The 23,742-nt window shown below is 36.0% G+C and overlaps 1 long non-coding RNA gene across 11 annotated transcripts; it reads left to right on the forward strand.

Moving 5' to 3' along the window:
* Positions 1 to 7,021: 7,021 nt before the first annotated feature.
* Positions 7,022 to 22,631, forward strand: LOC139851837 (uncharacterized). 11 transcript variants are annotated; one of them, XR_011760758.1, is made up of 12 exons: positions 7,022 to 7,523; positions 7,759 to 8,189; positions 8,494 to 8,532; positions 8,655 to 8,742; positions 19,071 to 19,166; positions 20,191 to 20,294; positions 20,437 to 20,755; positions 20,853 to 21,497; positions 21,638 to 21,729; positions 21,832 to 21,926; positions 22,352 to 22,402; positions 22,508 to 22,631. It is a non-coding gene; the product is annotated as an uncharacterized lncRNA (long non-coding RNA). The 11 variants fall into 11 exon arrangements; XR_011760759.1 differs by having other exon boundaries at positions 20,853 to 21,300; positions 21,384 to 21,497; positions 21,638 to 21,926; XR_011760760.1 differs by having other exon boundaries at positions 20,853 to 21,268; positions 21,384 to 21,497; positions 21,638 to 21,926.
* Positions 22,632 to 23,742: the final 1,111 nt, after the last annotated feature.

Below are 23,742 nucleotides of genomic sequence, written 5' to 3' on the forward strand. Positions count from 1 at the left end.
TATTTGGCGTATTCATTATTAAATCTGTTAAATTGCTCGTGTTTTTAGTTTGAATCATTCACAAGAATGCTTAATCACTACATATGAAGTATATTACAATCGATTTTAAGATTTAAATCAATCAATTTGAATTTTTGGCAAAATCTCATAAGTGCATTATATCAACAGGTAATCTTACTTCTTATTATCCTTCAAATGCTTTGAAATGTATTATTGTTGGTAATGATAACGGCATACCATTAATGGTTTCGGCCAAACCACACTACCCGTAAATCCCAACCGACCATTTATACTTTCCAATGTCCTTCAACTTAATTTCTGTCCGTCGTCTTTCTATTGATAATTGTATTTCTATTGAATTTGATCCATTTGGTTTTACTTTGAAAGAATTTTTGACGGGGACCCATATAATGCGGTGTAATAGCACCGGTGATCTTTACCCTCTTAATCCTTCCAAGTTGCACCAACAACTTAATTCGCATTCTGCTCTTTCTGTTTCGCTGCAAGATTTGTGGCATCAACGCCTAGGACATCCGGGTGTTAATGTTCATAGATCACTTGGCAATAAAAATTATGTTCCATGTACTTCATAGTAAACTTTCTTTTTGCCAATCGTGTGTTTTTGGCAAACATGTTCGTTTACCCTTCTATGCCTCTACTTCCCATACTTATAACCCATTTGATATAATACATAGCGACCTATGGACATCACCTGTCGTTAGTTCTAGCGGACATCATTACTATGTCTTATTTCTTGATGACCTTACTAATTTTCTATGGACCGTCCCGTTAAGTCACAAGTTTATAATATTTTTCTTACTTTCCAAAGTCTCATTAAAACACAATTCGGCAAATAAATAAAAGCTTTCCAATGTGATAATGGCACCGAATATAATAATGCATCATTCCACAACTATTGTTCTTCTAACGGCATGGTCTTTCGTTTTTCATGTCCTTACACGTCTTCCCAAAATGGTTATGCGGAAAGAAAAATTCGAGCCATAAATAATATCATGCGTACCATAATGTCTTCCATCCCACCAAACTTTTGGCCACACGCACTTGAAATGGCCACTTACCTTTTAAATATTATACCAAGCAAACTACTTAAAAATCTATCCCCCACTCAAATGCTTTATCACCGTACACCGGAGTACCAACACTTAAAAGTCTTCGGATGCTCGTGCTATCCTCTCATCCCGTCTACCAAAATAAACAAACTCCAACCACGCTCAACACCATGCGTCTTTCTTGGCTATCCTAAAGATCATCGAGGGTACAAATGCTATGATCCTTCAACGAAAAAGATTATAATTTCTCATCACGTCATATTCAATGAAAATCATTTTCCCTTCTCAACTATATTGTCAAATTCATCTACAAACTATAAATTTCTCCATGAAAATATTCACCCATATTTCTTGTACTCTTTTTCCTCCCAAAATAATTCTATCCAAACCACTCCACCAATTGCCACTTCACCAACTAACACTATTGGGTCTATATCCTCCACTGATCCCAACAATACTCCTGGACCAATGTCATCAACCCATAATTCTGAATCTGTTTCTATTTTGAATTCTAGTGCACAACATAATATCTTAACAAATTCTACTTCATCTAATAATTCTAATAACTCCATTTCATCTAATTTATCACCAAATTCTAATAATTCTAATAATTCTAATAACTCTAGCTCAACAAATTCTTGTGTCTCTGTAACTCTCTCTAATAATTCCAATAATTCTACATGTTCAGTTACTCAATCTAATACAAGTTCCGCTCCTCCTACACGATCCATGACAACACGTTCAATGTCCGACATTTTCAAACCTAAAATTCCATTTAATCTCTCCGTCTCTACATCTATCTCTCCTATACCATCCAACCCAAAATTAGCCTTAGCCGACCATAATTGGCGTCGTGTCATGGACGATGAATACCAAACTTTGATTGATAATAAGACATGAGAACTTGTACCCCCTAAACCAAACATGCATATCATTAGATCTATGTGGATCTTCCATCATAAGACGAAGTCCGATGGCACATTTGAGCGGTACAAAGCTCGACTAGTCGGTGATGGTCGATCTCAACAGTTAGGTGTTGATTGTCATGAAACATTTAGTCCGGTAGTTAAACCCGCCACCATTCGGACTGTGCTCAGTATTGCCGTATCTAAGTCTTGGCCCATTCATCAACTAGATGTTAAAAATGCTTTCTTACATGGTAAACTTAACGAAACTATTTACATGCATCAACCCATTGGGTTTAAGGATCGTTCTCGACCAAATCATGTTTGTCTACTTAAGCGCTCTCTTTATGGCTTAAAGCAAGCACCACGGGCATGGTACCAACGTTTTGCGGACTTTGTTCATACTATCGGATTTCTACATAGCAAGTGCGATCACTCACTCTTTGTATATCACAACGGTTCCGACATTGCTTACTTACTCTTATATGTGGATGACCTTATATTTGTTACATCTACAACAATTTGCGTGATATTCTTGTGTCTAAACTTGCTAAAGAATTTGCTATGAAAGATTTAGGATCGTTAAGTTCCTTTCTCGGTATTTCGGTTACTCGCAACACCAATGGGTTATTTCTTAACCAAAGCGCCTATGCTCGTGACATTATCGATCGTGCATGAATGAATTCTTGTAATCCCGCCACAACAACTATCGATACACACGCTAAACAGAGCGCTTCTTTGGGTGATCCATATCCTGATCCTTCATACTATCGTAGTCTCGCCGAGGCCCTACAGTATCTAACTTTTACCTGGCCGGATATATCGTACACTGTGACGACCCGGAAATTTTTGACCAAATTTAAACTTAATATTTATATGATTCCGACACGATAAGCAAAGTTTATAATGTTGAGTCTCGAAAATTATGGAATTATGTTCATGTAATCAATTACCTTTTGACTATGCTCGACGATTCACAAACAATTGTGTGTAAATAAAAATATAATTTCACATCTATATATATATATATATATATATATATATATATATATATATATATATATATATATATATATATATATATATATATATATATATATATATATATATATATATATATATATATATATATATATATATATATATATATATATATATATGTGTCTGTGTGTGTGTGTGCGCGCAAATAAATATAAGGGTATATATAATATTTCAAATTAAGTACACTTTAATTATTTGAATTAAAAATTTAAAATAATACATAGAATAAATAAGTTATAATTAAAATGAAGTTATATATATATATATATATATATATATATATATATATATATATATATATAATTTCTATGTATCTTTATTATTATATTATATATATAATATATAAATAATAAAAAGTTATTATTATGATTCCATACATATACGAATAATTGTGATAATTACTTTTATCAGAATAAATATCAATATTAATAAAATTATGATACAAATATGAAAATTGTTATGTACATACCATTATAGTATTATTAGTATTAATACAAATTTAGATATGTAATCTATAAATATGAAATTTTATCGTTATAGTATTGATATTACAAATATGATTATTATCATTAGTATTGCATTATTTTTATTAGTATATTAATGTTATTATGAAAACTAGTATATCGATGAAAATGAAAGTTTTAAAGATGTTGTTAAGATTATAACTAACAAATTCTAAAAATGAATATAAATGTTAAAAAGGAATATCATTATTATTACTAATATTAACACCATTATTATTATGGTTATTATTACAAATAAAACTTTATATAAAAACACATTACAATACTTATTACTAAATTTTTCATTTTTTTCATTACTATTACTATCATTATCATAAGATTTATTATTAAAACTATCATTAACAGTAAAAAGTAATATTTTTATAGTTAGTATTATTAATATCATTATATTTATCACTAAGATTATTAACATTATTATTTTTAGTAATATTAAGTATTATCAATATTATCATTTTTACCAGTACAAATATTATTTTAGTATTATTATTATTACTAGTTTCAACAAACAAATGATATGTATAAAAAAAAATATTCAACATACATAACTTAGCTATATTAATACTTTTATATACATAATGAATACATTTAAGCAAATAATGAAAATATATAAGATATTAATATAAAAATTATATCACGAATAATAATAACATATATTCTGTCGATTTCGATTATGTGTGTTAATATATAAATGAATGATATAGGTTCGTGAATCCGAGGCCAACCCTACATTGTTCAATTTAGTCATATGTATTTTCACTACAAAATACAGTATGGTGAGTTTCATTTACCTTTTTACCCTTTATATTTTTGGGTTGAGAATACATGCGTAATTTTTATAAATGTTTTACGAAATAGACACAAGTAATTGAAACTACATTATATGGGTGAATGATCGAAGCCGAATATGCCCCTTTTGCTTGGTAACCTAAGAATTAGTAAACCGATCTACTAATTGACGCGAATCCTAAAGATAGATCTATTGGGCCTAACGAACCCCATCCAAAGTACCGGATGCTTTATTACTTCGAATTCGTTTTTATCATGTCCGAAGGATTTCCCGGAATGATAGGGGATATTCTTATATGCATCTTGTTAATGTCGGTTACCAGGTGTTCACCATATGAATGATTTTTGTCTCTATGCATGGGACGTATATTTATGAGAACTGAAAATGAAATTCTTGTGGTCTATTAAAATTATGGAAATGATTGATTATGATAAACTAATGAACTCACCAACCTTTTGGTTGACACTTTAAAGCATGTTTATTCTCAGGTATGAAAGAAATCTTCCGCTGTGCATTTGCTCATTTTAGAGATATTACTTGGAGTCATTCATGACATGTTTCAAAAGACGTTGCATTCGAGTCATTGAGTTCATCAAGATTATTATTAAGTCAATTATAGTTGGATATATTATGAAATGGTATGCATGCCGTCAACTTTCGATGTGAAGAAGTTTGTCTTTTTAAAAACGAATGCAATGTTTGTAAAATGTATCATATAGAGGTCAAGTACCTCGCGATGTAACCAAATGTAATGTATTCGTCCAGATGGATTAGGACGGGTCATGAAATACGCAGTTCAACAAATCTGTTTGCATATGCATGCCCCTCATGAATCGCACATGCATGCTCTCAAACGCATCATTAGATATGTCCAAGGTACTCTTTCTCTCTGTTTAAGTATCTCAAAGTCGAACTACCACTCTCTTGTTGCATACACAGATGCAGATTGAGCAGGATGCCCTGACACTCGCAGATCGACATCGGGATATTGTGTTTATTTGGGTGATAACTTAATATCATGGTCCTGAAAACGCCAACCTACTGTTTCTAGATCCAGTGCCGAAGCCGAATATAGAGGCGTTGCGAACGTCGTAGCCGAGTCCTGCTGGCTACGCAATTTTTTACTCGAACTTGGTTGTTCTATTCCGAAAGCCACTCTTGTTTTTTGTGACAATGTAAGTGCAACCTATTTATTCGGAAATCCAGTACAACATCAACGAACGAAACACATTGAACTTGATATTCATTTTATGCGGGAGAAAGTTTCAAGAGGTGAAGTCCGCATTATGCACGTTCCAACAAGATTTCAAATAGCAGATATTTTCACTAAAGGACTACCACGCATTCTATTTGAAGAATTTCGTTCCAGTCTCAACCTTCGGAAACCGAACGCATCAACTGCGGGGAGTAATAGTCAAAGATTGTGTATCATGTATTTATGTATATTATTTACACATATCATTATCATAAAGTCATGTATATCATTTCCTGTACTGTTGGGAAGATTGCTATCATTCCCTAAAATAGTATATGTATTGGCTCTATATATGTGTACGTATTTGATCAATGGAAAACATGAAGGATATTTATCCCTTAGTCCCCCCCTAAAAAGCGCTGTCGTTACTAGCAATATCTACGATTTTAAGGACTAATTTTGTTAAACTCAAATCTTGACCCCCATCAAACTGAAGTTTGAACGTTTAGCATACAGTTTATTCATTGAATTTAATATTATTTCATCAATTCTTAAACTTTTGTATTATTTGTATATACTACTATATACATTATATATTATTTTGTTAAACACTATCTGCATATTTCATTCAAAATTTAGTAGTTTTGAGATATTTTAGTGACGTATTATAATTAGTTAAACAAATCGAATGTATCCCTTTATTCGTATTGAAACAACATGTTTTGATTGGATTTTTTATCCAATTCCCATACGTGCAACTGTGTACACATGCATATATTTTAATTGAATAATTTTATTAAATGGAAAAGGTACAAAACCATTTTAAACAATGTGCAATCTAACAACTATTCTACCAAAATCCAAGTGGATCACATCTTTTCATATTAACCCTTGACTTTTTTCCCCAAATTTCTCAATAAATCTATTGATCTACCTGTCTTTTTAATCTTAGGAATACTGGGCAGAACATGTGCACAAGTTCAATAACCACATCATCTTCTTAAAAGGGCTTGAAGTTTTATAAATATACTACTAACAAATTAAATTTTTATGTATAAAAGCAGATTTACATCGATCTCAATTTTTGCGCTTTGCGCAGTAGAAAATAATATCTTTGACCAAATTTCTGTTTTGTTTGATAACCTTCTTGTTTCTTGTTTTCAGATGTAATCGTGATTTCTAACAAAGTGATTTGTTATAGAATTTTCTTTTAAAAAAATACGCGGTTAGTCCCTTATATTTATAAAAAATTGCATGATAGTCATTTATATTTATTTCTAATACGATTGGTCAGCCAATAATGCAAATATTTCGTGGTTGATCCCTAAGCCTAACCATCATTTATAAATACATAAATTGTGGTAAATGGTGTCAAATTGTGAATGGCCAATATCTTGCGTGAACAGTAACTTCCATTACCACCCAATTTTATACTCCATAAGATTATTTATGTCTTTTCACTTAGAACACCAATCTTCCTTCTGGCGCCTTCCATTCCTCTTCTGGAGCCCATTCCCATAATTCCTTTGTCTCTATCAAAAGACGATTACCAGAAAGTAAACAAATTAGGTGGTTTGATCAATGCTCAGGAACCCGACCACCACTGCCGCTGCTAAATCCGCCGCCGTCACTTTAGCTGTTGTTACCAACGCTGTTATCGTATCCTCCTTCATCACAGCCGACCGCCACCGTCGCCGCTTGACTCCCTGATTCATCAAAATTCAAGGTATTGGGTGCATATACTATTGTCTATTTTGTTTAGTTTTCATCAATTCAATGCCTCAATCGACTGTTTCATATTTTTTCCACTGGTGGTCGTGAGTAACAGTTTCTATAAACTGATTGAAGATTTAAGGTAGAAATTAGGGTTCGCTGTTGTAGCCGCTATGGTCACCATCGCCAAATTGAGCTCAGAGGCGATGCACCTCAAACCATCGTCATCAGTGTTGTAATCGTTATCCCTGCTATCACTTCTATCTCCGCCGTTAAAATCGGTTAATGGTATACCCTCTATAATATTTTCCTCTATTGCATGTTTTATTATATGATTTTTTATTGTCATTTTTTTTTTTTTTTTGTAATTTATTCAGGCATTAATGGGATTTTGATTGCAATTGTTGCTAGGTTTTTTAACTTAATGGGATTTTGATTATTATTGTTGTTGGTGAAGGCGGTGGTGGCGTGCGTAGCACTGTTTGCTTTATTTACCTATTGATGTTGGTTCATTTGTCGTCAGGTGCTTCACACTACAAACGTTTATTGTAGTTTTAAGGAACATAATGACTGACTTTGGTTGGTTTCGATGACCTTCGCTGATATCTTCGGACTTGGCAGCAGCTCCGCTTAGGTCCAGTTCATGGACATGATATCCATCTCTGCTGCTGAATGAATGATGGTACATAGCTATGATGTTGTTTGGGTCCTACGCTTTGAAAGTAAGAACCTAAACTGATTTTGTAGTTCAGTAACTGTTTACCTCCTGAAACTTTGTTGAAGTAAGACTTAAAGCTGAGGTAAACCTATTTGATAATGTCGTTGACGTGTTTTGGGCTCACGGTGTTGGTGGAGAGCTATACATAAAATGGGCTACACATACAGTTCTATATCTTAACACATTTCTTCCTTGGGTGATGTGTACATAAGCCGTTGCACCTGATCCCACTCACTGTAAGTTAACTTATGAGCTTCTTTAAATTAATAAGTTTCAGTTTATAATACGAAAAAAAATCGGTTAAAGGTATGATGTTTACAGGTTGAAAATAGCTAATATGATGAATTACAATTTAATAATATTGATAACGACTATGAATCTTTTAAAATGTACTTGAATTTATTCATGCTCTCATCTTGAAAACACCCTTTGGATCATATATCTGGGGATTTTTTTCTTAAGTGAACATCATTTAGGGATTTTTTTTTCTTTTAATTATTCGTGGTTACTCGAGAGTTATATTTGTTTAATGATATGCAGGTGTTAATCTTGAAAGCATCTTTTCTGAATGTCCCAAAGGTTGGTTTAGCTTCATACAGTTAAATTTTTCATATTATGGTTACGAGTTTTATAAAGGTTCAAACACTTAATATGCGCCTATCTAATTTCTTTGTTTGTGAAAGTTTTTAAATGGCTTTTAGCAGTTCAGCAGACTAAATTTACTCGCGTGTGCCGAACGTGTGTGGACGTTTGAGCCCGGTTTGAAATACGAGTTCGTTTAGCAAAAAGGTAGTGCTCTACTGTGGAGAATATATATTTACTTAAAAGGGTTGGTGGCAGAGTAAGGTGAAAAAGTTGTAGTAAAGCAACGGAGGTTTGTAAGGGATGCCACTGATGTAGCGACCCGACCAAATCGTCATTGACGGCGCCGTCTACTTAGGTCCCGTTACGTGGTCATAAGTCTTTAAAACAACGTTTGACCAAAAGATATGTCGCATTCATTTCAAATGTAAAGGTTGTTCAAGTTTTACAAGAATAGTTCCACCACAAGTTACGATACAAAGTTTTAAGTACAAATGAAACTTATGCGACACAATTTAAAAGTATCCAAAAGACGCTACATGTATGCATGTATACTCGACATCCAATGCAAGTATCAAAATAATGAGCGGAAGCATGTTTCATGTATCGTTCAAGGACCTGAGAAAAACATAGAAATCTGTCAACGAAAACGTTGGTGAAATCATAGGTTTAAGTAAGTAAGTACAAGTGAACCACAAGATTTGCATCAATGAAATAATAGTAATACATTCCAAAAGTTTGTTTCACGAGCACCCAATTATCAATGCTTAACATTTCCTTCCATTGAACCCCATCACTTAGTGCTAGAACATACACTGTTTCTCGAAAATATATTTCATTCGTAAACGGTAGCGAACCGTTTGAATGAGGGTTTGTCAAACCCATATGGATCCATACAACATAAGTTCTCGCTTACACCCGGCAAGTGTAACTAATGATAATCGAATTGAGGATTTTGTTCTAAACTCGTATGTAGAATGTTTGTTTTCCTGTACTTGTGTTCACTTAGTAAAGAAATGTTTATGTTTTCTCATCCCAAATGTAAGTTCAAAAAGAGTAAAAGTGGGACTATGATCTCACCTTGAGTGCACGAGTAGTAAAGTACTTCGACAAGTAAACGTGTGCAAAGAACAATGCTAGTCTTGACCTAAACAATAGGTTGTATCAATAACGGTAAACACGATAGGTCAAAGATGTTCAATTAGTCCTATGGCTCGTTACGACTCAATAATGTAGCATGTGAATCAAGTTGTCGTGTTTCATGCAAGATACAAGTATAAAAGCATGTTAGAACGATTGCACAACCATTTGGTTAAGTTTGATTAAAAGTCAAACTTGGTCAAAGTCAAAGTCAACGGGGTCGGGTTGGATATCCGACAATTTTTCTAAGTTATATAGTCATATATGAGCATGTTGGCCAAGTTTCATGTTAATCGGAGGTCCGTAGCATAGCAAACATTTTCATGTCAAATGACCAAACAAACAGCCAGTTTTAGGCAAACGGGACGGCGTCCCAAGTTGCTAGACGGCGTCCCAAAATGAAGGTTGGGACGGCGTCCCAAGTTGCTAGACGGCGTCCCAAAATGAAGGTTGGGACGGCGTCCTGAGTTTCTGGACGGCGTCCTGGTTGGTTTGCAGGCCCTGTTTGCTGCAACTCTAAGTGCACGAACCAACAATCAAACCAACCCAAATTACAAACCGCAAATAATTAGAACATGTATTTTATACCACCGGAAAGGTAATTTGACGAGGAAAACACCTAGACACATTTCATCAAGCAATTCAACACTTACACACCCCAAAACCGCATTTAAACGTCCATAATCAAGGTTCAAGTTCCAAATATGCATTTCATGATTCGGGCAACCAATTTACATGTATGATATGCCGTTTCGAAGGTAATCATACACACATTGCAACAAAATTCTCATCTACAATATTTCCTAGCATTTGGTGCATCAAAAGTTCATCTAAAGCTTATCAAACCCTAATCCAAGTTCACAAAATCACTAATCATGTTCTTGGAGTTTCCTTAATCAACCTATACATCAAAACGAAGCTAATGATACTAGGAACACAATTAGAACATGAACTTTTAATATCTAACAACATATGATCATCCAAAATTCAAGAACAACCCACCAAAATTCAAGTTCATGCTAGTTACACTAAAACAACGAGATCGAGCATACAAATTACATACACGACATCACAATGAGCCATAGACACTAACTAACACCATTTCAAGTCAAAAACACGAATTTAGAGAAATCTAGAGTTTTAGAAATGTTACCCAAACGAGATGAAGTTGGTACCAAAATGAAGAGGATGAAGAGAGGATCACGAATATGTAATTTATTTTGTTGTAAGCCTCCTAGATCGGATTTAGATGATGATTGAATGAATTTTGTAAATGGGTGTGTGTTCTTGCTAGAGAGAAAGAGAGAGATGGAGATGATAATGAATGGGTGAAAGGGGTTTGACCCTTTGACCTAGTCAAGGGTTTGATCCCTTGTCAAGTTTAGTCCCTCAACTTTCGTTCGGGTGCGGGAATTACCTAAACGAGATAATTTAAAACGCGCATCAACGGGAGATGTTATAAACATATAACGGACTTTATATTAGTATAACGGAAAAGTAAATGGAAAAAGGCGGGATGTTACATTACCTACTCCTTAAAAGAAATTTTGTCTCGAAATTTAAGTAGGCGTAGTAGTCGTTGTTTCTTCCTCGAGATCTTGCGTTTCCGAATTCACGAATAGATGAGGATACTTCCTTTGCATTTGATCTTGTCTTTCCCAAGTAAACTCGGGTCCTCTTTTGGCATTCCAACGAACCTTGACAATCGGGATTCGGCTTTGTTTCAATGTCTTGACGGAGGTGTCCACAATTTCAACCGGTTCCTCCACAAAATGAAGTTTGTCATCCATAGTAAGTTCTTCGAGAGGGATGACGATATCGGGTTCGGCAAGACACTTTTTCAAGTTAGATACATGGAAGGTAGGATGAACGGAGTTCAATTGAGGCGGAAGATCTAAACGATAAGCAACGGTTCCAATACGCTCCAAGATTTCGAAAGGACCAATATACCGCGGATTTAGCTTCCCGCGTTTCCCAAAACGGATTACACCCTTCCAAGGTGCGACTTTTAACATTACTCGGTCACCGACTTGAAATTCAAGATCGTTGCGTCGTTTGTCGGTATAGCTCTTTTGACGACTTCGGGCCGTCCTAAGCCTATCTCGGATTTGAACGATTTTCTCGGTGGTTTCGTGAATGAGTTCGGGTCCGGTGATTTGCACGTCGCCTACCTCGGCCCAACAAAGAGGTGAACGACATTTGCGGCCATATAGCGCTTCAAAGGGTGCGGCTTTAATACTCGCGTGATAACTATTGTTGTAAGAGAACTCGGCGAGAGGTAAGTGCTTGTCCCAAGCTTTTCCGAAATCAACCACGCAAGCTCGTAACATGTCCTCTAAGGTTTGAATTGTACGTTCGCTTTGTCCATCGGTTTGAGGATGATATGCGGTGCTCATGTCTAAACGTGTTCCCAACGCTTCTTGCAATGTACGCCAAAATCTAGAAACGAAACGGCCATCTCGGTCGGAGATAATCGATAAAGGTACACCGTGTCGGGCTACGATCTCCTTAATGTAAAGTTGTGCAAGTTTCTCCATTTTGTCCGTTTCTTTCATGGCCAGGAAGTGTGCGGATTTGGTGAGACGGCCAACAATAACCCAAATGGTATCATAACCGCCCGTCGTTTTTGGTAGTTTGGTGATAAAATCCATCGTTATCCTTTCCCACTTCCATTGCGGGATCTCGGGTTGTCGAAGTAGTCCAGACGGTCTTTGGTGTTCGGCTTTGACTTTGGAACATGTCAAACACTTGGAAACATAAGTAGCTACGTCCCTTTTGATGTTCGGCCACCAATATAGCTGTTTAAGGTCGTGGTACATCTTATTGGCACCGGGGTGAATCGAGTATCGTGACTTATGGGCTTCATCTAAAATAAGGCTTCGTAGGTCCCCATAACTAGGCACCCAAATCCTTCCGGCGAAATATCGGAGTCCGGTTTCTTTAACTTCGAATCGAGAGGTGAGGACGTTCAAGTGTTCGAGAGAGATGTTTTCATCCTTGAGAGCCTCATCTTGGGCTACCCGAATTTGGCTATTAAGGTTTGTGTGGATGGTGATGTTTAAGGCTCGGACACGAAGAGGCACCACTCTTTCTTTTCGACTTAAGGCATCGGCTACTACATTTGCCTTCCCGGGATGGTAACGAAGCTCGCAATCGTAATCGTTTAAGGTTTCAATCCACCTTCGTTGTCTCATGTTTAGTTGCTTTTGATCGAAAATGTGTTGGAGACTTTTGTGGTCGGTAAAGATAGTACTCTTGGTTCCATAAAGATAGTGTCTCCACATTTTAAGTGCAAAGACAACGGCTCCGAGTTCGAGATCATGTGTCGTATAGTTTCGTTCATGAATTTTGAGTTGTCGAGAAGCATAAGCAATGACTTTCGTTCGTTGCATCAATACACACCCAAAACCATGTTTTGAGGCATCGCAATATACAACAAAGTCATCATTGCCTTCGGGAAGTGACAAGATACGAGCGGTGGTTAGCTTCGTTCTCAAGATTTGGAATGCGGATTCATGTTCGGTCGCCCAAATGAATTTCTTTCCCTTGTGAGTCAATGCGGTTAGAGGACGTGCAACCAAAGAGAAATTTTCGATGAATCTACGATAGTACCCGGCGAGACCCAAGAATTGACGAATGTGAGTAGGAGTAGTAGGAGTCTCCCATTTACTAATGGCTTCGATCTTCGTGGGATCGACTTTAATACCTTGATCACTTACAACATGACCAAGAAATTGAACTTCCTTCAACCAAAATTCACACTTGGAGAATTTGGCATAAAGTTGTTCTTGTCTCAAGAGTTCAAGCACAAGTCGGAGATGTTGTTCGTGCTCTTCTTCATTTTTAGAATAGATCAATATATCATCAATGAACACAATAACGAATTTATCGAGATACGGTTTGCACACGCGGTTCATAAGATCCATGAACACCGCCGGTGCGTTAGTGAGACCAAATGGCATGACAAGGAATTCATAACTACCGTAACGAGTCCGGAAAGCGGTTTTGGAGACATCTTCCCCCTTAACCCTTAATTGATGATAACCCGAGCGGAGATCGATTTTCGAATATACACAAGACCCTTGTAGTTGATCAAAGAGGTCATCGATGCGAGGAAGAGGATATCGGTTCTTAACCGTCAATTTATTTAGTTCACGATAATCAATGCACATTCGTAGGGATCCGTCTTTCTTTTTAACAAACAAAATCGGAGCGCCCCAAGGTGAATGGCTAGGTTGGATAAAACCTCGATCAAGTAGTTCTTGGATTTGACTTTGCAATTCTTGCATTTCAGATGGAGCGAGTCTATATGGTGCACGTGCTACGGGTGCGGCTCCCGGAATAAGATCGATTTGGAATTCAACCGGTCGATGAGGCGGAAGACCCGGCAATTCGTCGGGAAATACATCGGAATAGTCACTAACAATTGGCACATCATCGATGTGCTTCTCATCGGACTCGACTTTCTTAACGTGGGCAAGGATCGCAAAACAACCCTTACGGAGTAGTTTTCTAACTTTAAGGCACGAAACGAGGTTGAGTCTGGTGCAACTCTTATCGCCATAAACAATCAAAGGTTCACCATTCTCGATAGGAATTCGGATTGCGTTAAGATCACAAAGGATGTGCGATTTCGTTTTGACTAACCAATTCATACCGATTATTACATCAAAGCTTCCTAGTTCCATGGGTATCAAGTCAATTTCAAATTCCTTACCCAAAATGTTTAACGTACACCCCCGGTAATATGTGTCGGCACTTAATAGTTTTCCGTTAGCCACTTCAATGGTATAAGTGGTATCTAATGGAAGAGGTGGAGTGCTAAAAGAATGAGTCAAAGTCTTGGATACAAAGCATTTATCGGCACCCGAATCGAATAAGCAAGAGACATAAGAATTGTTGAGAAGAAACGTACCCGTGACTAGTTCAGTGTCATCCCGGGCTTCCTCGGTGTTTATGTTGAAAGCTCGGCCGCGCGTATTGGGGTTATCTTTCCTCTTCGGGCATGCATTTCTATAATGGCCCGTTTGGCCACATTCATAACAAGTGCCCGTCTTTGGTGCATTGGGCCATTTTCGAGCGACGGGAGTGGCACTTTTACAATCGTTGGCCTTATGACCAATTCCTTGGCACCGGTGGCAAATTAACTTACTACATTCGCCAAAGTGATGTTTGTTGCATTTGTTGCAAAGAGGTAGGTTCCCGGCATAACCTTTCTTGCCGTCGGAGGTGTAAGGCTTCTTAGCAAAGTTGTTGTTGCTTGATTGGGAGGGTTCCCACTTTCTTTTGTTGCCGCCCGATTTATCCTCGGCCTTAGGTGCCGGAACTACGATTTCGTCAACCGTTTCAATTAGTTGGCGAGCCATGTTCATAGCGGCCTGATGAGTAGTGGGTTTGGATGACATCACCCCTTGTTTGATGCTTTTTGGAAGACCGAGCATGTAGAGCTCAATCCTTTGAGATTCGGGGTTAACAAGATTAGGACACATCAAGGATAGTTCGGCGAAGCGTTGATTATAAGCTTTAAGATCGTTTCCGACCGCTTTCAAAGCTCTTAGTTCTTCCTCAAGCTTTCGGGTTTCTTCGCGCGGAAAATATTCAACAATCATCTTTTCCTTTAGATCGGCCCAAGAAAGGGCATGAGCTTCATCGGTACCCACCGATTGAACATAGGTGTTCCACCATGTTAGAGCAATTCCGGAGAAAGTGTGAGTGGAGTATTTGACCTTGTCTTGGTCCCGACAACCGCTTATGCTAAAGACGGCTTCCGTTTGCTCAAACCATCGGGTGAGCACGACCGGTCCCCCGGTTCCATCAAAAGTGTGAGGTTTGCACCCCATGAAAGCTTTATAGGAGCATCCCTCGTTTGAGTTTCCGGCTCCATTGTTGTTGTTGTTGTTGTTGTTGTGGTTGTTATTATTATTGTTGTTGGATGAGTGACCGGCCATGGCCGCATCTACGGCGGTAGCTATCATCCGTTCGAGAGCTTGTTCGGGAGTTTCATTGCGGCGTACACGACGAGGAGCCATTGTTCCTTCAAGACACAAGAATATCATTGATTAGTATTCTCAATAATACTAACCGTGATATAGAATAAAGATAAAGAGAAGTTTTTCCTCGACTCGCCTTAAATTCTTTATGTCATAATGTCGGAACGTTCATATGAGTCACCGTAATATAATCCCGGAAATTATATTACCCTGATTCATATGTGCATTCGACATCATTTAATATAGTCAAGGTGGCGCGTCAATCAAATTAAACAACGTGAGATTAAGATGAACTAAGAGTAGATATGAGTAGAAGCGTTCGAGTATAAATGCACAAGTAGTCAAGTAATTCCTACTTCAAGTCTATATGCCGGTTGTAGTCTAGACTCACCAATGTACCCTATGACTCGAGGTTGACACCAATGAACTCTAAATCCCTACAACCAACGCTCTGATACCATCTGTAGCGACAGATGGGGTAGAAACCCACCCAGTGCCTTTCCAGCTAACCGCTTGGTGACCACTGAGTGTACCTCAGACACTGATTTTACGGCCCGCATTTCTGCCAAACTGCCAACCCTCAAATTCCAAGGGATCGCAAGGGGTAAGAGCCAATGCTTCGTCACAGGTAACACTGTGAGAACCCCCTCTACGATTAACCCGCCAAAAAGCATAGTCCGTATGAGTGCCCGGCCTGACAGCCGGCGCGCGTGACTACCTTTACGGCTAAGGTTAAACCAGCTCTGATACCATCTGTAGCGACCCGACCAAATCGTCATTGACGGCGCCGTCTACTTAGGTCCCGTTACGTGGTCATAAGTCTTTAAAACAACGTTTGACCAAAAGATATGTCGCATTCATTTCAAATGTAAAGGTTGTTCAAGTTTTACAAGAATAGTTCCACCACAAGTTACGATACAAAGTTTTAAGTACAAATGAAACTTATGCGACACAATTTAAAAGTATCCAAAAGACGCTCCATGTATGCATGTATACTCGACATCCAATGCAAGTATCAAAATAATGAGCGGAAGCATGTTTCATGTATCGTTCAAGGACCTGAGAAAAACATAGAAATCTGTCAACGAAAACGTTGGTGAAATCATAGGTTTAAGTAAGTAAGTACAAGTGAACCACAAGATTTGCATCAATGAAATAATAGTAATACATTCCAAAAGTTTGTTTCACGAGCACCCAATTATCAATGCTTAACATTTCCTTCCATTGAACCCCATCACTTAGTGCTAGAACATACACTGTTTCTCGAAAATATATTTCATTCGTAAACGGTAGCGAACCGTTTGAATGAGGGTTTGTCAAACCCATATGGATCCATACAACATAAGTTCTCGCTTACACCCGGCAAGTGTAACTAATGATAATCGAATTGAGGATTTTGTTCTAAACTCGTATGTAGAATGTTTGTTTTCCTGTACTTGTGTTCACTTAGTAAAGAAATGTTTATGTTTTCTCATCCCAAATGTAAGTTCAAAAAGAGTAAAAGTGGGACTATGATCTCACCTTGAGTGCACGAGTAGTAAAGTACTTCGACAAGTAAACGTGTGCAAAGAACAATGCTAGTCTTGACCTAAACAATAGGTTGTATCAATAACGGTAAACACGATAGGTCAAAGATGTTCAATTAGTCCTATGGCTCGTTACGACTCAATAATGTAGCATGTGAATCAAGTTGTCATGTTTCATGCAAGATACAAATATAAAAGCATGTTAGAACGATTGCACAACCATTTGGTTAAGTTTGATTAAAAGTCAAACTTGGTCAAAGTCAAAGTCAACGGGGTCGGGTTGGATATCCGACAATTTTTCTAAGTTATATAGTCATATATGAGCATGTTGGCCAAGTTTCATGTTAATCGGAGGTCCGTAGCATAGCAAACATTTTCATGTCAAATGACCAAACAAACAGCCAGTTTTAGGCAAACGGGACGGCGTCCCAAGTTGCTAGACGGCGTCCCAAAATGAAGGTTGGGACGGCGTCCCAAGTTGCTAGACGGCGTCCCAAAATGAAGGTTGGGACGGCGTCCTGAGTTTCTGGACGGCGTCCTGGTTGGTTTGCAGGCCCTGTTTGCTGCAACTCTAAGTGCACGAACCAACAATCAAACCAACCCAAATTACAAACCGCAAATAATTAGAACATGTATTTTATACCACCGGAAAGGTAATTTGACGAGGAAAACACCTAGACACATTTCATCAAGCAATTCAACACTTACACACCCCAAAACCGCATTTAAACGTCCATAATCAAGGTTCAAGTTCCAAATATGCATTTCATGATTCGGGCAACCAATTTACATGTATGATATGCCGTTTCGAAGGTAATCATACACACATTGCAACAAAATTCTCATCTACAATATTTCCTAGCATTTGGTGCATCAAAAGTTCATCTAAAGCTTATCAAACCCTAATCCAAGTTCACAAAATCACTAATCATGTTCTTGGAGTTTCCTTAATCAACCTATACATCAAAACGAAGCTAATGATACTAGGAACACAATTAGAACATGAACTTTTAATATCTAACAACATATGATCATCCAAAATTCAAGAACAACCCACCAAAATTCAAGTTCATGCTAGTTACACTAAAACAACGAGATCGAGCATACAAATTACATACACGACATCACAATGAGCCATAGACACTAACTAACACCATTTCAAGTCAAAAACACGAATTTAGAGAAATCTAGAGTTTTAGAAATGTTACCCAAACGAGATGAAGTTGGTACCAAAATGAAGAGGATGAAGAGAGGATCACGAATATGTAATTTATTTTGTTGTAAGCCTCCTAGATCGGATTTAGATGATGATTGAATGAATTTTGTAAATGAGTGTGTGTTCTTGCTAGAGAGAAAGAGAGAGATGGAGATGATAATGAATGGGTGAAAGGGGTTTGACCCTTTGACCTAGTCAAGGGTTTGATCCCTTGTCAAGTTTAGTCCCTCAACTTTCGTTCGGGTGCGGGAATTACCTAAACGAGATAATTTAAAACGCGCATCAACGGGAGATGTTATAAACATATAACGGACTTTATATTAGTATAACGGAAAAGTAAATAGAAAAAGGCGGGATGTTACAACTGAATTGATGTTAAAAAATTGTATGCAATTTTCATATTATTATGTTTTCAAACCTCTCTAACAAAGTACCCATTAGTTCATGTGTGTGTCTTGGGTTAGATACCCTTTTTTTTTAAAAGATACAACATCTATAATATGGGTGTATTAGCTAATCTTAAAAACAGTACTTTTGCAATATTAAGTTTAATAAAAACGAGACGAAGTGTTTTGATGGAAATTGTAGAATCTTTTGATGTTTTGTTATGAGCAAGAGATGTTTTGTTATGAGCAAGAGATCTAACTAGGATTCTTTGTGCAGGTATAATGCACACTCCGGTGGTAAGCGTGAAGTGAACTACAGAGGACTATGTTGGAACTTTTGAATCAGTTTGATGTGCGAATATGGCTGAAATTGGTAGGTGGTAATATTGATGTTATGGATTATGTGGATAATATAATATATTTTAGCATTTTATTGATATGTGTGGTTCTCTTTTTAGTTTATGACATCAGTTGTAGCAATTCTTTTCAACATTTAGATGTTAGAGGGTTCTAAATGACTGGCGTGGTTATGTTTTTATATGTTGGAGCTGAAACTTCATATGGGTGCTGACCTAAGAGGGTTGAAGAATTGGTAAATGTATCGGCTTTAAGGGTCGTGAACCTCTATCCATGTCACATGTGACCCCAATTAAACCACCACGAAAGGATTTATATAAGCTCAAAACTTTTAGGCATTTATATGAGGTTATTTGGAATAATGGATCTGTATTTGGTAAATAATTAGAATCTTGCAATTAGTATTTCGTAAAAAAAGCGGGTTAAGGAATTGGTAAAAAAAAACCTTTAGGAGTACAAGGAGATTATGAGTTAAAGTTACAGTGTATTTGAATTTTGTTACAATTTTTTTTATTTCTATTTAATTATAATATGAGTTTAGCTTTGATTTTCAGTAAATTTTTTACATAACAACCCCTAGGATTTTTCATGATTTGTAGTAAAAATGATACTGAAAATGGATAAATTCAATAAAATCTTACAGATAGAAGGCCATGGTTTTAAATAGTCAAAAATATGGTTTTAAATCTTCATAAATATAATGTTGTTGACTTGCAAAGCAATTTGAAGCTTATCTATCTCATTCATTTGTTACAGGAAGTTAGTTTTTAAGAATATAGTACAAGTATATATTGTGATGTATTTGATAAATCGAAATCTATCAACATGTTGGGTCCTTTTTTTTGGTATTCTTCAATGACTACTTATATGTAATATGTTGCATATAATGTTGACGCTTTCATTCGTGTTGTAGTATTTGTTATTATTAATATTAAGGACAAAACGATGACGATGATCATGATATTGTTATAATCTTAAAATGTTACTGCTTTGTATATCTTCGTGTATCGTGTGAGACGTAGTTGTATATTTGTATGCAGTTGACATTATCTCAGTTATAGAATTTGATCAATCTGGGTACGTTCTTCCAACTGGAAATCATTGGGGACGTGTGGTTTTATTTGAAAGGAATCACATAAAAGATGTATGTTATTCATTAAGTTTGCATAGTGCATGCTTTAGTTAATTTATTATGTATAACTTTCAAGTTGGCACATTTGGAACTATATTATATTTGACTGATCAACGTAGAGTTTTTCGACTAAAGTATTTTGAATATTGTGCAGGTGTGATGAGTGTCCAGTTTCACCGTTGTATTTAAAAGCAATGAAGGATGTTGGTTACGAAAAGATGACTATGTGGAGGACTGTCATATTATTGGGGTGTTTGGAATCTTTTATGTTAATTGGTACGGAATTCAAAAAACAATCCTTTAATCGATTTTTTTTGCAGTAGAACTACTGCTATTACTTTAATAAAACATGTATCTTTTTGACTATTTTCATGTTCCTTCCGATTCTTTAATAATGAGAAATTATGATGAGCAATTGAAAAAGAGAGAATTTTAAGACTTTATCTCACAGGTCTTCACATACATCTTCGCAGGTATGACACTATAATAGCATGTATTTTCTACTGATTAAATGTATATTTTGTTTGTTGTGTTATTTAATATGGGTTGTAATCATAATGCTCGATACAGAAAAACCTTCATCACTGCTCTATGAATAGGTGTTTGCTTCATGGTCTCATGTTCTCTATCCGTATGCAATGTTGACGGTGGTAACTTTGATAGTGGCGATGGTGGTTGTATTGATGTTGATATTGTATGGAAAATAAAGGCTATAATGATCAAACTTATTTTCTAGACAGATGTTTAGGATGTGTAAGGTATTTAGAAACTTTGTCCCATATCTTGGCATGGCAATACCTAAGACGACATACAATGTTTGCAGCCATGTCGGGTTTCTAAATTTACTTATCTCACAAATATGGAAAACAAAGGTTATGATGATCATTGCTACTAACGGCTACAGAAGATTTCAGCCGTATTTTGGCAGGGCAACACCTAGGACGACATACCATATGTGCAACTATTTGTGTTTGCAGCCATCACGGGTTTCTAATCTTTTTCTGTCCAAAACCTACGAGTCCAGATCTGAACCTAAGTGTTATTTTTGTCTACTAAATTTAATAACTTACTTTAATTATAATTTGCATCACTGTTGTGCAGTTGCTATGACTTATGTTTGAGCTTCGGCTACAACTTCATATCTTACACTGTTCGTCGGTCTTCGGAGGAAAGACGGAGGTTGACAAATCTATAGTGACGCTACTGATATCATTTGTTAGTTTCTCCAGTCTTATTTTATATTTATATTGACATTTACATTCGGACACTTTTTTATAAGTGGTGATTTGTAAGTGATCAATGATCAGCTACTTTTTTATTACATTTTGTAAATAATAATTTCTTTCTGACCATAGGTGTAAGAGGTGATTTAGTCGAAGGGTATTTTTTGGACAGTAACATTACAACAATACAACATCGTATTCGTATACTGATTCCGACTATGAATGTTGTAGTTTATGTGTTTTTATTTCTCTTAAATATTGGTTTACTTAATTTGATTAATAATACTTTTGATAGATAACAATTTTAAATGGCATATGTTGGTTAGGTTTTTATTCAGAGAAGTATTCATCAGTTTTGATATGGATTTAATACCGTGCAAAGAATCCAGTTGAAGGCATCGAAATGGACGACGCACATCAGGTCACATATTTTTAGCACTCAGTGTAGTGTAAGTATATTATTATACACATGCTATGAGTCATATATTCAGAGAGCTATTATAAACTGTTTTTTTTTTGGGACATTTTATATTGTGCATTTTTAGCCTTTAATTTAATGGTAAATTGCTATCGTTATACTTTAGGCAATTTTTATATTGTGCATTTGCTTGGTTTTTTTGAACTGAAATTGTTTTTGTTTCTTATTGCTCTATTAGTTTCTATTTTTGTTTGCGTTTTTGTTGGCTAAAATTGTTTTCATTGGAGACTATCATTTGAAAACACCTAGGTTCAATCGTACTCCTTCCCTTTTTTTCCTATTATTTTGTATGCCATAGTACCCCTGTGAAGGTATTTTGCTTTTATTAATTGTGTTAAATAGATAACAAACTCCACAATTTATTTCAGGAGAAACATAAGACATCAGCTGAATTATCAAATGAGTGCTCACGGTCTTTTGTAAGCCCAATTGATCCCTGTTTTGTTTTAAATATTTAAATATATTATGCCTCAACTTCTTTAAAAAAATTAATTGAGAAAGCTAATATAAACTGTTTTTTATAGTAAGCAAAGTGGCGATTCAACTTGAAATCAATTACCCTTACACATTCCCTCTGCAACGCACATGAGATGAACTCACTACGAACATCATATCTGCAGGTGTTTGCTGCCAATTTGTGAGGTAATATATCTTTTCTTCTTCTTTTTCTTTTGTTGATTTGATGAAAGTCATGTACAATAATTGATGATTGATAAACAGTTATGAATATAAAATATATAGGTTGTTTTTCTTCGAACTTATAACACAACAAAATTAGATTCTAAATGTTATTGCTTAATATTGAGGTGGGGGTGGGAGATGATCACTAGCAATGTCTACATCCAGTAGAAAACCTCTTGAATACATACATATCAACGAAATACCTAACAAAAAGTTCACAAAATCCGCGGCAACGCGCGGACCACAATCCTAGTTAATTTAATTTGTTAAATTGAGATGCATCATGTGCCTAGCATGGAGGGTAAATCGGTAATTTTAGTTTCCTTTGGTCATTCATTTCTTTTCGAATGCACCTACATTACATCTCTTCTATGATTTCACCTCCACCTTTTTTAAATTTAACCTCCATTTTTTTCTCTCTCAAATTTCATTAAATCAATCATTAAAAAACTAAAAGATCAATTTAAAACAGAAAACATTTCACGCTAATATAAACAATATAACATACTTACCTTACAATATGAATTTTTTTCAAATGGCCAAGTTATTGCACAACACGATATGATTTTTTTTACTTAGCTACACAAATGGTCAATGTGGTTTGTCAAATCTTGCAACTTTAGTCACTATGATTTTTCTACAAGTTTAGTCACCGGGGTTCAACTAATTACAAGTTAAGTCACTCAAGCTAACTAACGCTAGTTTAGCCCGTTTAAAATGATAATGTGCTTCTCACGTGATGGGTATTTTCGTTTTAACAAAACTAAAATTCGAAAACATGAAGAAAAATGGATTGATTGCCACAGAAAACGCACTATGAACAAAAATTTATAAATAACAACTCATGAACAACAAACAATATCTTAAACACAAAAGACACAAACCTACTATGTACACCGATTGGATTAGTAAATCTTCCTTTTGCAAAATTACAAAACTCTTCAACCACTTAAAACAAAAACCTAGCAGAAACAACGACGAAGATGCATTTGAAGCAACGACGGAGGTGGATTGAGATGGTTGAAGATGCATGAGAGTTTTCTTTAAAACCTCATGTTTCAGATCTTCAGTTTAACTC

Source organism: Rutidosis leptorrhynchoides, chromosome 6, assembly GCF_046630445.1.
Source record: "Rutidosis leptorrhynchoides isolate AG116_Rl617_1_P2 chromosome 6, CSIRO_AGI_Rlap_v1, whole genome shotgun sequence".
Classification (NCBI taxonomy): domain Eukaryota; kingdom Viridiplantae; phylum Streptophyta; class Magnoliopsida; order Asterales; family Asteraceae; genus Rutidosis; species Rutidosis leptorrhynchoides.